Source organism: Tenrec ecaudatus, chromosome 2, assembly GCF_050624435.1.
Source record: "Tenrec ecaudatus isolate mTenEca1 chromosome 2, mTenEca1.hap1, whole genome shotgun sequence".
NCBI lineage: Eukaryota > Metazoa > Chordata > Mammalia > Afrosoricida > Tenrecidae > Tenrec > Tenrec ecaudatus.
The window spans coordinates 284,888,307-284,906,509 of NC_134531.1; the positions used below are offsets into that span (position 1 = coordinate 284,888,307).

The 18,203-nt window shown below is 41.8% G+C and overlaps 1 protein-coding gene across 2 annotated transcripts in view; it reads left to right on the forward strand.

Moving 5' to 3' along the window:
• Nucleotides 1-18,203, forward strand: part of LSAMP (limbic system associated membrane protein) — a 771,811-nt gene that overhangs the window by 277,456 nt on the left and 476,152 nt on the right. The gene's annotated exons all lie outside the window — the stretch shown is intronic.

Here is an 18,203-nt window from a genome sequence, read left to right on the forward strand (position 1 = left end):
TATTGAATTGTAACAGATGTGAATCATATGCCCCCCCAAAAAAAAACTGTTATAAAAGGAAACTATAATAAAGATGGCATTCATTAGATAACTTAGGAAAAAATAATTCAATTAATAAATAAAATGCATGATTAACTCACAGTTAGACAAAGAGGAAACATTTGTATAAATTTGAAATATTTTAAAATTTGAAATATACGAAGAAGAATCCACCATTCATTCCTCTGACCCTGGCCCACACCTCTTATCTTTTTAATCTTAGCACCTGTTGATTACATGTACGTTTCTGTCCATTACACTCAGAGTCTCTTGGAAGCAAGAAGAATTGCTCATGTATATTTATTTACCAGTGTCTATAATATGGTAATGAACCCTTGGTGGTGTAGTGGTTATGCGTTGGGCTATGATCTGCATGGCCGGCAGTTCAAAACTACTAGCAGTTCCTCAGGAGAAAGACTGAGTTTTCCATTCTCCTAAAGAGTTATAGTCTCAGAAATCCACAGGGGTTCACTAGGAGTCAACATTGACTAGATGGCAGTGGAAAATAATATAGTAAATGCTCAATTAATTCCTGTTGATTGCGTGGAGGAAATTAGACACAGTTTTTAAAAGTACTGATATTTGATATTTTCTTTCCCACTGAAGATTTTCAATGCATTCTACATCTTTCTGGCCCAATGCAGTAAAAGAGAAGTGTGAATTTGGTTCCAGGGATAGATGTGGATCTAAAGGAGCGGTTCTCAACACGTGGGTCATGCTCCCCTTAGGGGTTGAATAACCCTTTCACAGGGGTCACCCGATTCATAGCAGTAGCAAAATTACAGTAATGAAGTAGCAACAAAAATAATTTTATGATAGGGTAGTCACCACAACATGAGGAACTGTATTATAAAGGGTCGCAGCATGAGGAAGGTTGAGAACCACTGATAAAGGGTACCAAGGCTAACGACATTTAGAGGAACTAAGCAGGTCAGGGTAAGATCATGTGGCAGGTTTTATTTTCCCAGAGAATATGAGACAATTCCAGCAAATCTCAAGATTGCCTCTTCTCCCGCTCTCTGCCAAATATATTGTAATACATGGAAGTGCCAGTCTCCTATACAGATACAGACCCAGCTACGCTAAAAACAAAAACAAAACGCGAGGCTTTGGTAAACTTGAAAAGTATATTCAGCTGAAGCAAATCCTGCTGCCCAGTTTTCCCCCAAATAGGCATTACGCCCACTACCAAGGGAGAGAAAGCAGCAGTGCGGATGGACGCAACTTTGAGTCGAGTAAGAGAGATCTTCCGTGTAAGCAAGCAGGAAGAGTGTAGAGAAATGGATTGTGTTCCTGTAATTCCCTTGGACTAATTGTCAGTCCTTGAAGCTCTGTTTCTTCTTTATGAAATAAGAGGCTTTGTCATTATGTCCTAATAGGGCCAATGCAATGCAATTAAGTCTATTCAAGTAATAATCCTTACGTTGATTAGGTAAATAGGACCTGATTAATTCCACTCTGATTAACCACTGCTTCTCAGAATATCTCAGGAGCGTCTACCCATTTTACCCCACAGTAAATGAAAAGCTGCGATATCCCTCACGATAGAGATCAAGCCAAGATCCGTTTGCGCTACAACATAAAACTCATCTACAGATGGCTGTGGCTGCCTGGCAAGTGGACAGCACTTGTGAGCAAACAATGATGGAGTAGGGAGGAGTGGGGAACAAAGGAAAGGTTCTCTGAAAGCATCAGAAAGACTTTATCTATCTTTGGGGGCCCTTTCATAATGACTGTATCTGACAGCCAGATATCCTTAATGATCTGCCTCAAAGGACCCACCCTGGCCTGGCATTGCCGGTCACACATTCTCTCGCTTTGCTTTGCTTCTTTGATGCTGTCACGTGTCCTTCATTTTCTACCTTTCATTCATTCCTTGCCTTTAAGCTACAAGGATAAAAGTGTCTGGCTTTAAAAAAAATCAGCTTACTTTTTTTTTTTCTCCCAGTCATACGTTGCATGCAGCCTTAAATTTCCTTCCAGGAGAAAATCATTACACTTCTTTAGAGAAGAAACTAAGGATGTTTTTCTGCTTTTTTTTCCTGCTTCCAAAGTTGTCTCCCAACTCTCCCACTTTTTCAGCAGTAAGAAATAATGCTGGTAATCAGTTCCCCCTTTCCAACCCACTCACCCTCCACTCTCCCAGCATCGTCCCTCACACCTCTGGTCCTGAAAGTATCATCCACCCTGGATTCCCTGTGCCTCCAGCTCCCATATGGACCAGTGTACAACCTCTGCCCTATCAAGTCCTGCGAGGTAGAATTCGGATCATGGTAGTTGGGGGGAGGAAGCATCCAGGATCTGGGGGAAAGCTGTGTTCTTCATCGGTACTACCTCGCACCCTGACTGACCCATCTCCTCTCCTAAACCCCTCTATGAAGGGATCTCCAGTGGTCGACACTTGGGCCTCGGGTCTCCACTCTGCACCTCCCCCTTAATACACTATGGTGTGTGTGTGTGTATATATATATATATATATGCACACATATATATACACACATATATATACACATATACACACACATATATACACATATATGCACACACACACATATATATTCTTTTTTTTTGTATGATGCCTTATACCTGGTCCCTTTGGCACGTCGTGATCGCACCGGCTGGTGATTACAAGGATCCACAAGTGACCTCCTCCCAGGGAGATGGATGGCAGAGAAGGGGGGAAGGGAGCCTCCGGATAAGGCAAGATATGACAAAATAACAATCTGTGGATTATCAAGGCTCATGAGGACTTGATGCGGAGGGCTTAAGTGGAGAGCAAATGCTTTGAGAGTGATTAGGGCACAGAATGTACGGTTGTGCTCTATACAATTGATATATGGATATGTGTGGATTGTGATAAGAGTTGTACGAGCCCCTAATAAAATGTAAAAAAAGAAAATTATTAGGGCAAAGTATGTACAGATGTGCTTTATACAATTGATGTATGTATATGTATGGATTGTGATAAGAGTTGTATGGGCCCCTAATAAAATGTTTAAAAGAAAAAAAAAGAAATAATGCTGGGCAGAAGGCAGGAGAGACCCGGGAAGTACTTTTCTTCTAGCAATCTTTCATTCCACTGTAGAGAGCTAACAAGCACAGACAAAAGATCACAGATTATTAGGATATGTCAAAGCACTATGCTCTATTCAATATCGATTGAAACCATATGCGGACACTCACTTATTCAGATAGGTGTCTTTGCAAATAGGTGATAATGATGATGATGAGGAGGAGGAGGAGGAGGAAAAGGGACCAATAGAAAGTAAAGCTATGGCTTTCCAAAGATAAAGTATACAGCTTAGAGATCTGAAACTTTGTACATGTGGTGTATATAAACAGAAATAGAGTTAAAGTTCCTATGGTGTAACAGAAGCATATATGTTAGAATACCTGTAGGAGAAAACGATGAAATATGATGAAGCAATACACTTTTTCTAAGAATAATGAGCCTAGCCTTAAACTATGCAGGGCCACAGAGAACACACATGAGACAGGCATAAAGCAGTAGTAAAAGCTGAGAGCTAGCTAAATATGGAATGTCAGCGTACCGACACAGGAAGAAAGATGATTTTCAGATCAAACATTACTTTCTACAATAGATGTGTAGAACGCCAACCAAAATCTAATGTCTGGTGACAACCCTTAGGATTGACAGTATGTGTAAAGTGAATGTATAAATACGATTTCAACATTCCAGAAGGACAAAAAATACAGAAGTGTATCCAGGAGATATTAAAGGATCATTGGGGGGGGGGGAGGATAAGGAACATTGGTAAAGTTAGATAAGCCATGGGAAATGTGCACTTATAATATCTAATTGGAATTTCACGACAAATGAATTACAAGGATTAAAATGGAATGAGAGCTAGTGAGACTAAACAAACAAAAGAAAAAGATAAAACCCTGTGTGAATAACCAACAAAGTCAAAGAGAAGAATCAAAGCCAAAGGCATCTCTGTGAGGTAAAAAAAAATACTACTAATAAAGAAGAACTTAAAAAAAAAACCAATACAACAACAACCAAAAGGAACGCGCTTCAAACTAGCAAAGATCTAGACACCCCTGACCCCCAGAGATGCCATGAAAAGAGAGTCCCATGAAAATGACTGACCTCAGTGGTTCCATCCAGGTGGGGAGTCCTTGGTGGGGCCTCACCAAATCTGAAGTTCAATGGAGCTCACACCCTACGTGATATGATTTTAAAGGAAATTTGAAACACCATTTGATGGTTACTCATGAATAATGTGTGTAGGGGGGAATAGAAAGGTAAATTGAATGGACAAATGATTTCCTTCATTATAGATATAGTCAGCAAATCCCTGAGCAGTGCCACTGTTTCATTCAGAATAATTAGATAAAATGAGTAGTCAAAATCATTGATTATCTCACGTCCATACTGATCTTACTGGTATTATATATAACGAAGGCTCAATGTGTTAGACTGAGTTGTCTAAAGAAACAAAACCGTGGCACTCTTATATGTATAAGAAAGAGCGTTAAGTCAATAAGTAAATTTATATCAAACAGGCATCCCAGTCCAATTGAAGTTTAAGAGTCCAATACTAAGGCCCTCTTAAGACCTGTAGCTACAGGCCTATGGTACAGAAGGCTGAGTGGGAAGCAGGGCAGTCACAGGCCTGTGGGACAGTAACATGGATTCAAGAGCAGTGGAGACCTTGCAGGACACATTCTGTGCTTTAGCCTCTCTACAAGATGAAGAATACGCATTACTAACCTAGGCGTTTTTTGCTTTAATATTGTGTATGCTTGAAATTCCAATGTGTAAGTGAGGAATGCTATAAATCTTAAGAAAGACTCTTTGCTGAAGGCGACGACTCCATTATCCAAATGAGAATATTTATATACTTCCTGCTTCTGTACAATTTCAATCATGTCTCTAATCTCTGGCCTTTAAATAATGCCATAAAGCACACATAGCCAATAATTTTGGACATTATCTAGCTGTTTGGTGACAGAAGCATACAAATTATGAAAACACGATATGAATTTTTTCCCATAACTTAGGAAATGTAATATAAAACTTGAATGACGATGCCAGTTACTCTAATAGTTATAGTAAAATCAGCAGTGTGATTTATTATTTGAGCGTGGATTGTGCAGTAGGAATTCTACTCTAGTATCATTTTTAAAATAAGGAAATTGATGCTTTAACATATAAAACAACTTGGTCAAATTGCCCAATAGGAAGTTATGAAGCAAATGCGCAAGTCCAAATCTCATTCCAGAGCCTCTGGACTGTCACTGGTTCACTGTCCTTTCAGCAGTGCACATGTTCATTCCTCATTTGATACTCTGTTCATCCGCCCCACCTCACCCCAAATAAAATATCTCCCATATTAATGACTTAAATGTACATCTCTGTACATTTAAGTACATAAATGTACATCTCTGTACAGTCAGGGCTGACTAGAGAAACAAATTCATAGACACTCATTTGTATAAGAAAGAATTTTACATAAAATAGTAATTTTATATTAAGAAAACATTCCAGCTCAGTCCAGATCAAGGCCATAAGTCCGATATTAGCCCATATGTCTGATACCAGTCTATACATTGCTCTTCAGACTCATGCAGCACATACAATGACACCAAATGCAGGAAGATCACAGGCCTGTGGGTAGAAACTCTTGTGGATCCAGTGGTGTGGGAAGCATCTCATCCCTGGCTTGTGTCTCCACGTGGTTCCTCTAGCTCTTGGGCTCTGGCTCCATCAGTGTAGATCCCTGTGGTTTGTCAACAGGAATGTCTCACAGAGTGTGTGTGCTGTCTCCAGGGAGAAAGGCAGGAGTTCCCAGATTCCTCAGGAGAAGGCCATGCCCACACAGCAGTCTCACTGGCAATGACCTGATTAACAAGCTAGACTCCACCCCTTTGCAAGTTGACAGGAGATTACATTACTACCACAATCTCTTTCACCTACAATGCCTTCCACATTGTAAGCATACAATTATGCTAAAGTGAAATCGATATCCCTCGTGTATTCAAATATTTACATGGCCAATGGCTGAAGAAGTGATATGTAACTCTGGATCATTTCTTCATTTTTAAATTCAGTTGCCCTTCTAATCTGATGGATTGAAACCAAACAAACCGACAGACGAATAAACAGTGACTCTAAGAGCGTTTGTTATCCTTACTCCTATAGGATAGTAAAATTTTCTGTAGGCGGTCTTCTAATCTTCCTTAACCTTCTCCACACGTCCTTTCACACAAACACAAGCATTTATTTTGAGAGGACCCGATACCCTCTGCACATCGGCGTTATACTCGTATCCTCTCAGAGCACTTGGTACATACTTGTTTCAATGAGGGGATGCATCAATTGCGGTGACCCCTCCATCAGGGCGGACACTGTTCTGTTCACGGTCTTACTCCTGGTGCCATCTACAATGCCGGCACACATAAATTATAATGTTCATTTAATTACAAATAAAGGCTTAAACGATTACACAAATGGGGAAATTAATTTGTACAATGTAGTATTCATTTGCCCAGGTTGTTAGATGGCATCAACTTCACCTGTGGGACAGCGCCTTGTGAAAACACCTTTAGGAATAGCTGACGTAGCACCTCCTTGTATCTGGATACATCATTGGCCACAAGCGCTTCATGGATGTTATTGAAGCATTTGGTCATATCTGTCAGGCTAGTTTCAAAAGAAAAGTGTCCAAGTTCTTTTAATTGGAAACAACTCTCCACCAAACACACCACTTTCAGTGGTTACAACTACCAAGCTGTCTGCCAATTCTCAGTGAGCAGAAAACATGTTCTCATTTGTAATAAGATTTGCTTAGCATTATCTTTTCCTGTGATTTTTCTACAAGATTGGTACCCTGACACACTGACTGGAAGAGTTTTATACAAATACAGTTTTCTGAGTCCTAAGTAAGGCGCCCTCACAGCGTCGGGGTTCATGGCTTGACTTGCTAACCACGGCGGCAGCAGGTTAAAACTGCCAGCCTCTTAGTGCGAGAAAGATGAGGCATTTCTGTCTTGGTAAACGTTATAGCCTCGAAGACCCACAAGGGTACGCCTGCTGGGTCCTAAAGGTCACCAAGTCTGAATTGACTAGAGAAACAAATATGGGTACAGGACAGAGCTTTATATACAAGAGCAGTTGAATATTGAAAGAGAAAAAACATGCCAGCCCAATCCAGATCAAGTCCAAAAGTCCAATGTTAGCTCACATGCCTGATACCAATCTATAAAATCCAGTTCAGACTCAGAAACTCATGCAATGGCACCAATTGCTGGAAGATCACAGGCCACTGGGTGGAAAGTCTTGGGGATCCAGTGGCGTTGTAAGCATCTCAGCTCCAACAGGGTCTCCACGTGGCTTTTCCGGCTCCTGGGGTCTGTCTCTGGATGTCTGGCTCCATCAGCCTCTCTCCATGTATCTTCTCCAAAGAGATGTCTCACAGGGAGTGAAAAGAGAGAGAAAGTGTCTCCTCCTTCCAAGGAGGAAAATACAGGAGCTCCCAGAATCCTCAGGGGAAGGTCATGCCCACACAGAGGCCTCATTGGCTAGCACCTGATTGACAGGCAGGTCTCCACCTCTTCACTCTCAATGCTCTCAAATTGGCAAGTGATTCTACAGCTATCACAATGGCAGTGAGCTTTTTAATACTTTGACAATATTGTGAAAATTCACAAATGAAACAATCTGTGGAAATGCTTCATGAATAAGAGGCCCATGAATGCCAAGTGTTTATGAGCATGCCGGCGTCTGAGTAGATCTGCTTTGGTTCATACTGTGCACAACTCTGGCAAGAGCAGAGACAAAGTAGGTTATGACTCAACAGAGGGTGCTTGAATTATTAGACAGTGTTCTAATTTTTGCTGATAATTTATAATGAAACTTCTATACAGATGGCCAGCTACTGGTTAAAGAATGTATTTGGAGCACACAATACTACAAACACCATCTTGGCTAATTTTCAGCAGGAGCTATTTGCTAGCTTTCATTTGAGCAGATCTCTCTATACAAACCAAATTCCAGGACAACGGTTGTTGTTTAGCATAACACAACTATGAGTATTACACTCCCTTCAAATCTTCAAAGAGATTTAATAATGAGATCACTGTCTGACTGTTAGTACGCTCATTTTTCGACTTTGCTCACTGTTCAGAGGCATTATCCAATATGAATAACAAAATGTGTGTTATGTATCAAGAGTTAGCCGGTAAAACTATTGGTTATCAAATTAAGTCATATCGCATATTTTCTCCTTACCCACCAGTGCCAGCATCATCTTGATGAGAAGCTACTTGGTTTAATCATGTCAGTTGCTCTTCTATAAAGGCAAAAGCAGCATCAACTTATACAGTCAACATCCTTTTTCCATCATCTGGCCAGAGGTTCCTCCTTGAGAGAACTCTTTGGCCAGCCACAATAACAAGTGTGTAGCGCATGAAGCACAATCTCTAATGCTGTAGTTTTTCAATGGGGAAATGGCAAAACAAAACACCTGGGATTATAAATCTACGAACTGTCTTCAAATTTGTATGTTGTCGTTATTAACGCCAACAGTATGCTGCCTTTTCTATATTAATTTAAGCAATTATTTTTGTGTAACTGTCATCCTAACTAAACTACAAGTTTCCTATAATCAGGTCCAATGTCCATTCACCCACTGATATAGCCTTGACACAAAGATGGTGCTTAACATAGTCATTGTATACTTCACCCATGCTATCCTGAAAAAGTCAGGCTGTGGGTATTGTTGTGCTTAGGTGCTCTCTGGTTGGCTCCAACACATCGTGCTGACTGTGGTAGGGTGGTTTGTCTAGAGAAACAGAACCAGTGACCCTTATAGATGCATAATAAAGACATTTATATCAGGAAAGTGGCCCACAGAACGATAGACACAGTCAAGCTCAAATCCATGAGTCAGATGCTAAGATGGAGAACCTTCTGGACTCATTTAGCTATCTACACTGGAGAACCGAGAAGCCCGAAAAAGAACTGGGGAGCAGAAAGACAAAGCACTAGGCAGAAAGGCTGGTGGATCCATTGTGCTATAGACCCCATATCTTCAGGCAGCATGTCAGGTCCCCAGCAGTTCCAAGAATCTACAGGCCACGTTATGAGCTGCTAGCCCAGCCACCAAGAAACCAGCTGCAGATCCAGGGCAGCATAAAGAAGAGCGAAACCTAGTTCTCTACAGTCTAGTTATAGATGGTAAATATGCTACACCCCAAGGACACGTCAGACTGTGAAATGTCCCTTAAGGGGAGACCTCCCTGCCACATAACAGGATTCTGGCCCAGGCAAGTTGACACTAAACCTAAGACTCACAATGACTCCTCGCGTACAGGATGAACTGTCACCTCTGTCATCTCACAACGGTTACTACGTTTGACTCCATGGTTGCAGCCCCTGTGTCAGTCTATCTTGCTCAGACTCTGCCTTCGCTTTTTGCTGACCTTTTACTTTAGCAAGAAAGATGCCCATCCCAAACAAACAGTCCCTCCTGGTCTCATGTCTACATGAAGCAAGGGGAGTCTCATTATCCTTGTTCCTAAGAGTATTCAGACTGCTCTTCCTCAATCGCTGCTTTATTTATTTTCCTGGAAATCCATGCTCTCTCCGGTATTGCTCAGGCACAGTCAGAATGTGTCCACTTTCCTTGGGGTCTTCCGTTTCCATTGCCCCACTTTTGCATTCAGATGAGGCAATTGAAAAGATCATGCTTTGGGTCAGCCTGCCACAATCACCCAAGTAGCACCTTTGCTTTTTAATGCTTTAAAGTGGCCTCTGGCAGCGTGGCATGGTTTGTTGATCAGAGAAAAATGAGAATTTGACACGTTCAATTTCTTTGTCATTTATTTTTTTTACTGGTTTTATTGTAAAAAAATAAATCAGATATATCTATACTGTCTCTTTTGAAGGCTAGGGCAAGAAGCAAATAAAATATTAATTTGGGTTATATTGGACCCAAAGTGAAAAATCTCTCTCTCTCTCTCTGACCATCTACAGGTGGATCAGAATACATATTACTCACTTATCTCAATACCTGCTAATGCTTCTCAGTATTGATAGTATGCCCCTATAGCTTACTATATATTTTCACCCTCTGTGGCAGTTACATAATCTCCTGTCAATTTGAGCAAAGGGGTGGAGTCTAGCCTGTCAATCAGGTTGCAGCTTGATGACCTCATTTGGAGGCTTTATGGAGATAAATAGCTCACTGGAAGCCAGACCCATCTCTCTGTCTTCCCTTTCCTGCTGTTGAGACGCTCTCCCTGTGAGACATTCCTGTTAACAAGCCACATAGAGCTATGCTGATGGAGCCAGAGCCCTGGAGCTGGAAGAGCCACTGGAAACCCATGCCAGCAAAGAGATGCTTCCACCACCATTGGAACAAGACTCTCCACCCACTGGCCTGTGATGTTTCTGTGAGTCTGAAGAGGAATTTATAGATTGGTATCAGACATATGGTATCAGACATTGGTATCAGACATATGGGTTAATACCAGATTTATAGACTTGATCTGCACTGGGCTGGGATGTTTTCTCAAATTATAATTGCTCTTTTATATAAAGCTCTTTCTCCTTTTTTGATCATTTTATTGGGGGCTTGTAGAACTCTTATCACAATCCATATATACACCCATTGTGTCAAGCACATTTGTACTTTTGTTGCTATCATCATTCTCAAAACATTTGCTTTCTTCTTGAGCCCTTAATTCAGCTCCTCATTTCCACCTCCCTCCCTGCTCTCCCGCCCTTAAGAACCCTTAATAAATTATTATTATTCTGTTATATCTTACACTGCCCAATGTCTCCCTTCACCCACTTTTCTGTTGTTCATCCCTCAGGGAGGAGGTTATATATAGATCCTTGTAATTGGTTCCCTCTTTCTACCCCACCTTCCCTTCACCCTCCCGGTAGGACCACTCTCACTATTGGTCATGAAGGGGTCATCTGACCTGGATTCCCTGTGTTTCCAGTTGCTATCTGTACCAGTGTACATGCTCTGGTCTAGCCAGACGTGTGAGGTAGAATGGGGCTCATGACAGTGGGGAGAAGCATTTAAGAACTAGAGGGAAGTTGTGTGTTTCATCATTGTAACGCTCTTTCTTATTCACATGTGTGTGTCTGTTAATTTGATTCTCTAGTCTGCCCAGACTCACACACCCTCTCTACAGCTTCCCAGGCTTAGGTACTAAGGCCGAAATTAGTAAGTGCCTCCAATGTACTCTGCTTGGTTGAAATCCCCACTTGAATGCGTGTGTGAGAGTTCACAACACAAACAAACACACAAATGATTGTTAAGAGCAGATAATATTTTCTGTGTGTGCTGAATCATTTTTTTCTGATGTTATTATTTCTCACCCAAACTCCTCTCCAACATTGCAGACTCCTCACTGATTTAACTCTGGTCTCTCAAATGATACACAACATGGTCTTCCATCGATCCTCACTAGGCTATGAGCTCTCATGTCTGAGGACAATATTTTATGGATGCATAGATATTATTGATACATTACGTTCTTCCATGGCAACCTGGGTTTTACTTTCACATAGTAGGGGCACGACACTGTTGGATAATGCATGGGTGACTGCCTTTAGTAATTCTGGGGAAGCTCACCCAACCCATAAGAAAATCCTATAAAAATCAGCCCTGTTCCCTTGGAAACTGAATCCCTCTTCATACCTCCATCCAGATCAATGGCACTTCTCATACCTGGAGAATTCTGAAGGTCCAGCTTTGATTTTAAAAAGTTACTTTTACAATTTACTCTCTCCTGGTATTTTTCACGTGTGGCATTTCACATTGCAAAATGGAGACAAACATCCTTTGGTCTGATGGATGCAACGACCAGATCTATTTTATATTTACAGGCAGCCTCCTTCTTTTTTAAAGTTCATCTTATGGCACTTTTCTTTTATGAAAGACCTATATTAATACATGCTTTTGCTAACCGGAGATGAAATTTTGCTTTTATGAGAAAAAAATTAAAAGCATAACCAGTGTTCAGCATTTGTTTTTAAAAGGCTGCATCTGGGGCACCGAGTGCTAATTTCAAGATCTTTTCCACTGTGCATCTTAGCCTCAGTCATCATCACGTTGAGCCGTGTGTCTCTGAACACCATGCAAGAGGGCTGCAAAAACCCGTGAAAAAAAATGCCATGGTCTTTTAATTCATTTTTCTGTTAACTTCTTAAAGAATCTTCCTAAGTGAGTCTTGTTCTAAGGTTTTATGGGTATTTGATATCATATGTGGGATTTACTTGTGGTGGGGTGTGGTGACTGGGAACACTAAATAGTTTGCCATATAACTTATTGTAATTGTTTATTTGGTTTATGTCATTCTGACTTTGTGTGGCTGGTGGATTTTTGGTATTAGTTCTTGGGAGAGTTGTGCCCGCTCTGTGGGAGCTTTTTGTGTATTCGTGTGTTCTATTGGACATCTATTCCTATTAATTCAACCTGGGGGATTTATCTCTCCGCTAACCTAGAACTAGTTCCTTTTGTCAGATATAAACTATAGGATCTGAATATTCCTTCCTCTAAATCTATAGGACCTATTCCATTCAGAGATGCCAGCTGTGGGACCACTGTTCCCTATCGCTCAGTGTTGTCCATAGAACTACCACACAAGCACACAATGACGTGCCTTACAACAATCTCCTATGTATCAAATCTTTCAGGGCAGCGGTTTTCAACTGTGTACCCAGGACTCCCAGCTTGGGCAAGAGAATTTGATGATGTCTCCTATGAGAAGAGTTGCAACCTTGGCCAACGTTGTCTTTATCAATTTTACATAAATCTCTTGGTTACCATGAGATTGGGGGGGGGGGGGGGACCAACCAACACAACAGCACTAAAAGGCCCAAGGTTTGAAAGAGGTGAGAAGATGAAGGCAACTAACTGACATAGGGATAGGTAGAAAAGCAACAGACCTTAAGTGAGCATATGGATGGAGGGCTTCACATGTTTTATGGGAAAATGGGATAAAAAGTTCATGGAAATTGCGCAGGAATGTTTTGAAGCCCCCTCCGATATGGGAGCTGTTCCAGCACCCCTTTCTTCTTTTGCAGTAGCCCTCTCACCTTGTGGAGGCCGAAGATTACTGCTTTCCTTTCCCCTCCAAAATGATGAGCACACGCTTCCACCCACACGGTGTGGGTAGAGATGTATTCCTCCCACGTGTTGTTTCTAGGAGTTCCTCCCCATGGTAGATATTAGATAAGTTGCTGATTATTAAACCAACATCAGCTACAGCTCTAATATTTAGGTGCCCTATTACGTATTGGGGATTACACCTTCTCGCCCCCTTTCTTTCCTGTCTGATTGTAAGAAAGAACCGTTGTTTGCTTGATGGGAGAATGGTTCATTGCTTGATAGGTTGCTTCAACTTTCATTCATTCGCCAAATGGAACTCATGGATGTAGTTGTGACTGGCAATTTACTGTAGGCAATCAATGACTTTCCTAGGCAATATCATAGACTAGAACTACCTGTTGTGAAATATGTGGAAGTCTTTGCCAATAATCCAGTACACTCCATTTTTAACACGGAATGGCTATTCGTATGCAAGTCCCATACCTAGCATTTTCTTTCTCCCCCTCGCCCCTTTGGTATATTCTTTCTGCAGATTTATATCTCTCTAAATTTGGGGGGGGGGGTGAAGAACAGAGATGAATTCAAATCAATCTGTCCACTGCTCTCTTTCATACCATTTCCAGGGCAATTATTTGCACATATAGGATCCTCAGAAAAATAGAGTTATGATTGTTCTGCATTTCTTACTCTCCTGGTGAGATTAATGATTCCAATATTGCAGCATTAGTTTTTGTTTTCTTTTTGGCCAGAGATGATGCTTAATGCTCGTGGGAGACTATTCTTAGCAGAGCTCTTGTCCGCTAGATATTTTTATTAATATTATTATGCATTTTATTGGTGTTATTATGCGACACTTAAAGGGTTAAAGTGGGTGAACTCCAGAGAGCCTTCCCAGTTCTTAATTGTTGTGATTGTCTGTATTTGCACAGGGGTGCAGTTTTCGAAACAGAAAACGAAGTTTGCCTTTGGGTGTTAGGCTTTCACATCCTTCAATGTGAGTCTTATTGGATTTACTCCAGCCGTTAGCACAGTGTTCTCTGATTGTGCTGAAAGTACCAGCAACCTAGGCTCTGTCCCTTAGCACAGAAATCCCTTGCTGCTGAGCCATCCAAGAGGTAAATCCACTTGCACTTCTATGATTCCCACATTGGCTCAGCTCAAAAAAGATGTTTTTCTTTTAAAAAAGTACGAGGGATTCAGAGACGCATGTCTGTGTGATCCTGCATATGTGCACACGTGCGAACTGCAGATCTATTTCTTCCACATTTTCTCGAACACATCCCCCTCACGGTCCTTTAACCTATATGTATTTCCTGGCTTCCCGGTACTGCTGTAGATACATAGGTGGAGTCAAAGAAAGAAGGGAACCCTCTCTTGACCTTGAAGAGCACGCTTTCATTGGGGACACCCAGGAAACAAGGAGGGAACTATAAACTCAACTCTCGCTGGAAAGGTGCGGTGTACACCGAGCAAAGGGTCACCGTGGAGTTCAAGGTCAGTTCAGAGGACAATTACAGTTACTTAGGAAGAGCGCCAAGAGGAGTCAGGCTTGTTGGAGAGTCTATTCATGAGGAGGGAAAGGATCAAGGTGAGCAAAACACCTGGCAGAACCAAAGGGAACCGCCCACAATCAAACGCCAGGTGAAGAATGGGGAGCGATGGAGGGGCATGAGGAGGGATGAAATCACAAGGGCATGGTGTTTGAGAAGTTTGCCTCTGCCATGGTAGGCAGCAGGCAGCCGCTGCGGATGATTTGGATGAAGTGAACGTTGTATCGTGGGACACGAAACGAGCTGTAGTAAAGGAGGTACACAGATAGGAGAGTCACCTCAAAGACAGTCACAGAAGGCCTCCTATAACGTAGTACATTGCTGATTAGTATGGCTGAGAAAGTGAAGGAAAAAGGAGGAGCTGTGAGTGGATTTGACGACCAATCGTTTTCTAGGCGAATCCTTGTGCTTTTCAAGAGAAGTTTTCCTGTTTTCTTTACTGAATAGCGCCTCTGGGATACAAGTGCAGCAAAGGCATGAGCATAATAAGCTACATAGCTATTATGATTGTTATTATTAGAAAATCTCCTTGGAGATTGGACGGGAGAATGATAGTCTCAATGTGGTGTTTCGTGGTCCAGTGCTGTGTTAAACAGCTATTATTTTTTACCCTCAGGTAGCTGCATCTTGAAGATGGGTGAAGTGATAACCAAGTTATGGCCTGTGGAATACTTAGGGATCATTCCGATGAAAGGCACCCTAGAAATGCAAGGTGCCATTACCCGTAGTCATGCAGTGCTTGTTATTATTGTTGTCAGGGGGCTTTAATAGCAACTAATTGCAGTGGTACCTCATCCTGCAGCCATCAGCTGTAAGAAATAATCTTTTGAGTCATAATATTAAACACGTCCAAAGGCAGCTAAACAGCCTCTGGAAATAAATGAGAAGCTTTGATGTTTATTTATTTATTTATTTTACCCGTGACAATGCACAAATCTGGTATTTTCTGATTTGGAAAAGTTCTAAGCCTGGAAATTAAACTGTCAGAGTTGAAAAGTACGGGAATGTGAAGAACAAAAACTGTTTAATCAAAGTGCTGGATACTTTTTCAAAAAGGGTAGGAAATAGATTGTCCCATAGCAGCGTAACTGTGTGAAATGCATCTTCGGAACAAGGAGCGATGGGAACGGAGGAAGAAGGCAAGTGAAACCAGAGATTGGTTTCTCCATACTTACTGGAAAGAAAACATTTTACCTCCTTCCCTCTTTCATCATTGCATCCACTGCTAAAGCAGCGCCGCCTTTGTCTCCACAGAAAGCAGGTGCCCAGAACGTTCCCCTGTGAATTCACTGGTCCAAATATCTGGGGCTTCAAAACATTGAAGAGCACATCAAAATCAAGTAATCTACACACAGAGAGAGACTATGCTAAATCTCTAACTCCTCTAAAGAGCAGTCCCTGGGCGAAATGGTCCTTGTGGCCCACTGCTAATGGAAGCGTTGTAGATTTGAATATATCAGAGGCACTTTGGAAGCAAGTCATGGCTAGCTACTAAAAAGGGCAGTCATTGAAAACTCCATGGAGCATGATATGAATGGACACAGGGCCACGGTGGGTCCAGAATCACCTCACTAGCCACTGCCAGTAGAAAGAGAATGGCATCTGGATGTGATGATAAACAGTTTGCACCTGACTTAACCCCTGAATTACTGGATAGTTGGTGCTGAACTGTAACATTAGAGGTAGTCTTAATATTCTTCTAATACAGTGGTTCTCAACCTTCCTAGTGCTGTGACCCTTTCATACAGTTCCTCATGTTGTCGGGAGCCCCCAACCATCTAATTATTTTCGTTGCTATTTCATAACTATAATATTGCTACTGTTTTGAATCGGGCAACTCCTGTGAAAGGGCCGTTCAACCTTCAAAGGGGTCGCAACCCACAAGTTGAGTACCGCTGTTCTTAGGCATCTTTGTTATCCGTTGATCACAGATTCACTACTTTAATTGACAAGGGCGTCTGTGGCACACATCATGCTCTGCTGTTCCAGTATTTGAGAGAAACAATGAGAAGAACTTCAGTGGGCTTTGCCCAAGTAGGGATTCTGCTAGTAAAACAGGTCTGAGATGAGCCAGTGCTTTAGACGGCTAATCTGGTTTTAACACCTCAATCTCTATTTTAACATGCATAAATTGTATGTGCCTGAAACACATTGATCAAGGCACTAAGCTTTTTGAGACTTTAGTGGATTCTACCGATGAAAAAAAAAATCTTGACTCTTTGTGTCTTATGTGCAAAGAGGAAACTCAGTTCTGTACTTCCAATTATCCCTCTCCCTAGTTCCTGGCAGCCATCATAAAAGTGTGACCGCATTTTTCTATTTCCTGTCGCGGATGGGACAAAAATGCCATACTCAGCAATTCCCATATAAGTAAACTACTCTCCGCTTTTAGGTTCTGGAACAAAGTTTGAATTGCGATGCAGCATCTATCACACTCATGGTCCTGGTCTCAAGTAGGACTACTTGAGAGAATAACGGAGAGTCGCTCATGGCCCATATTTCTAGCCCAGACAGATCCTCTCACCCTTACTGCTCCCATCTTCCTGGAACGGTTTAAAATGCTTGCAAATGTGGACAGGAAGTTAGCTGGATTCACACTACAGCTTCTACTCTCGATGCCAAAGGGAAGAGTCATGAGAGCAATGGCCTGATCCGGTGTTTGGTACGCCCCAGGAACAAATCCCAGATATTTGTATTCAGTTCGCTTTCTTTTCTCCCCAACACCCCCCCCCGCCCAGCTTATAGACACTTTTGTGTAAGGTTTTTCACCAATAGTTAGACAAATACAAGAATGCTTTTACTTAAAATAATTCACTCTTGGGCTGGAGAGAGGGAACCGAGTACATGGATCTACATGTGACCTCCTCCCTGGGGGATGGACAACAGAAAAGTGGGTGAAGGGAGACATCAGTCAGGGCAAAATATGACAAAATAATAATGTATAAATTATCAAGGGTTCATGAGGGAGGGGGAGTGGGGAAGGAGGGGAAAAATGAGGAACTGATGCCAGGGGCTTAAGTGGAGAGCAAATGTTTTGAGAATGATGAGGGGAATGAATGTACAGATGTGCTTTACACAATTGATGTCTGTATGGCTTGTGATAAGAGTTGTGTGAGCCCCTAATAAAACGATTTAAAAATAAATTAAAAAATAATCATTTAAAAAAATGTCACTCTTTGCTATGTGAATAATTTGGCAAGAGTGTTGCCACTCTAGGGAATGCTCAGGCAGAGCATAAGGTCGGGCCAGAAATAGTCCAGTAGAACTCTGCCGGCACTTAGTAATGCACAGGGCCTTTCCTTCCAGAGAGCTGGATCCAGAGTCCACAGTTGAGACTCACTGCAACCCATCCCTCAATGGGCCATAGCCCACTATCGCTTTGACACCCATGGCTCCTGAGAGATCCCTTCCTGTGGCAGACTAGTAGTTCAAGTGCAGTCATTGCAGCTCCAGTGTGCACCAGTGTCATGTGCCAGGGGGAACCTGACATCAGAGACCAAGGTCTGAAAAGGCCAGA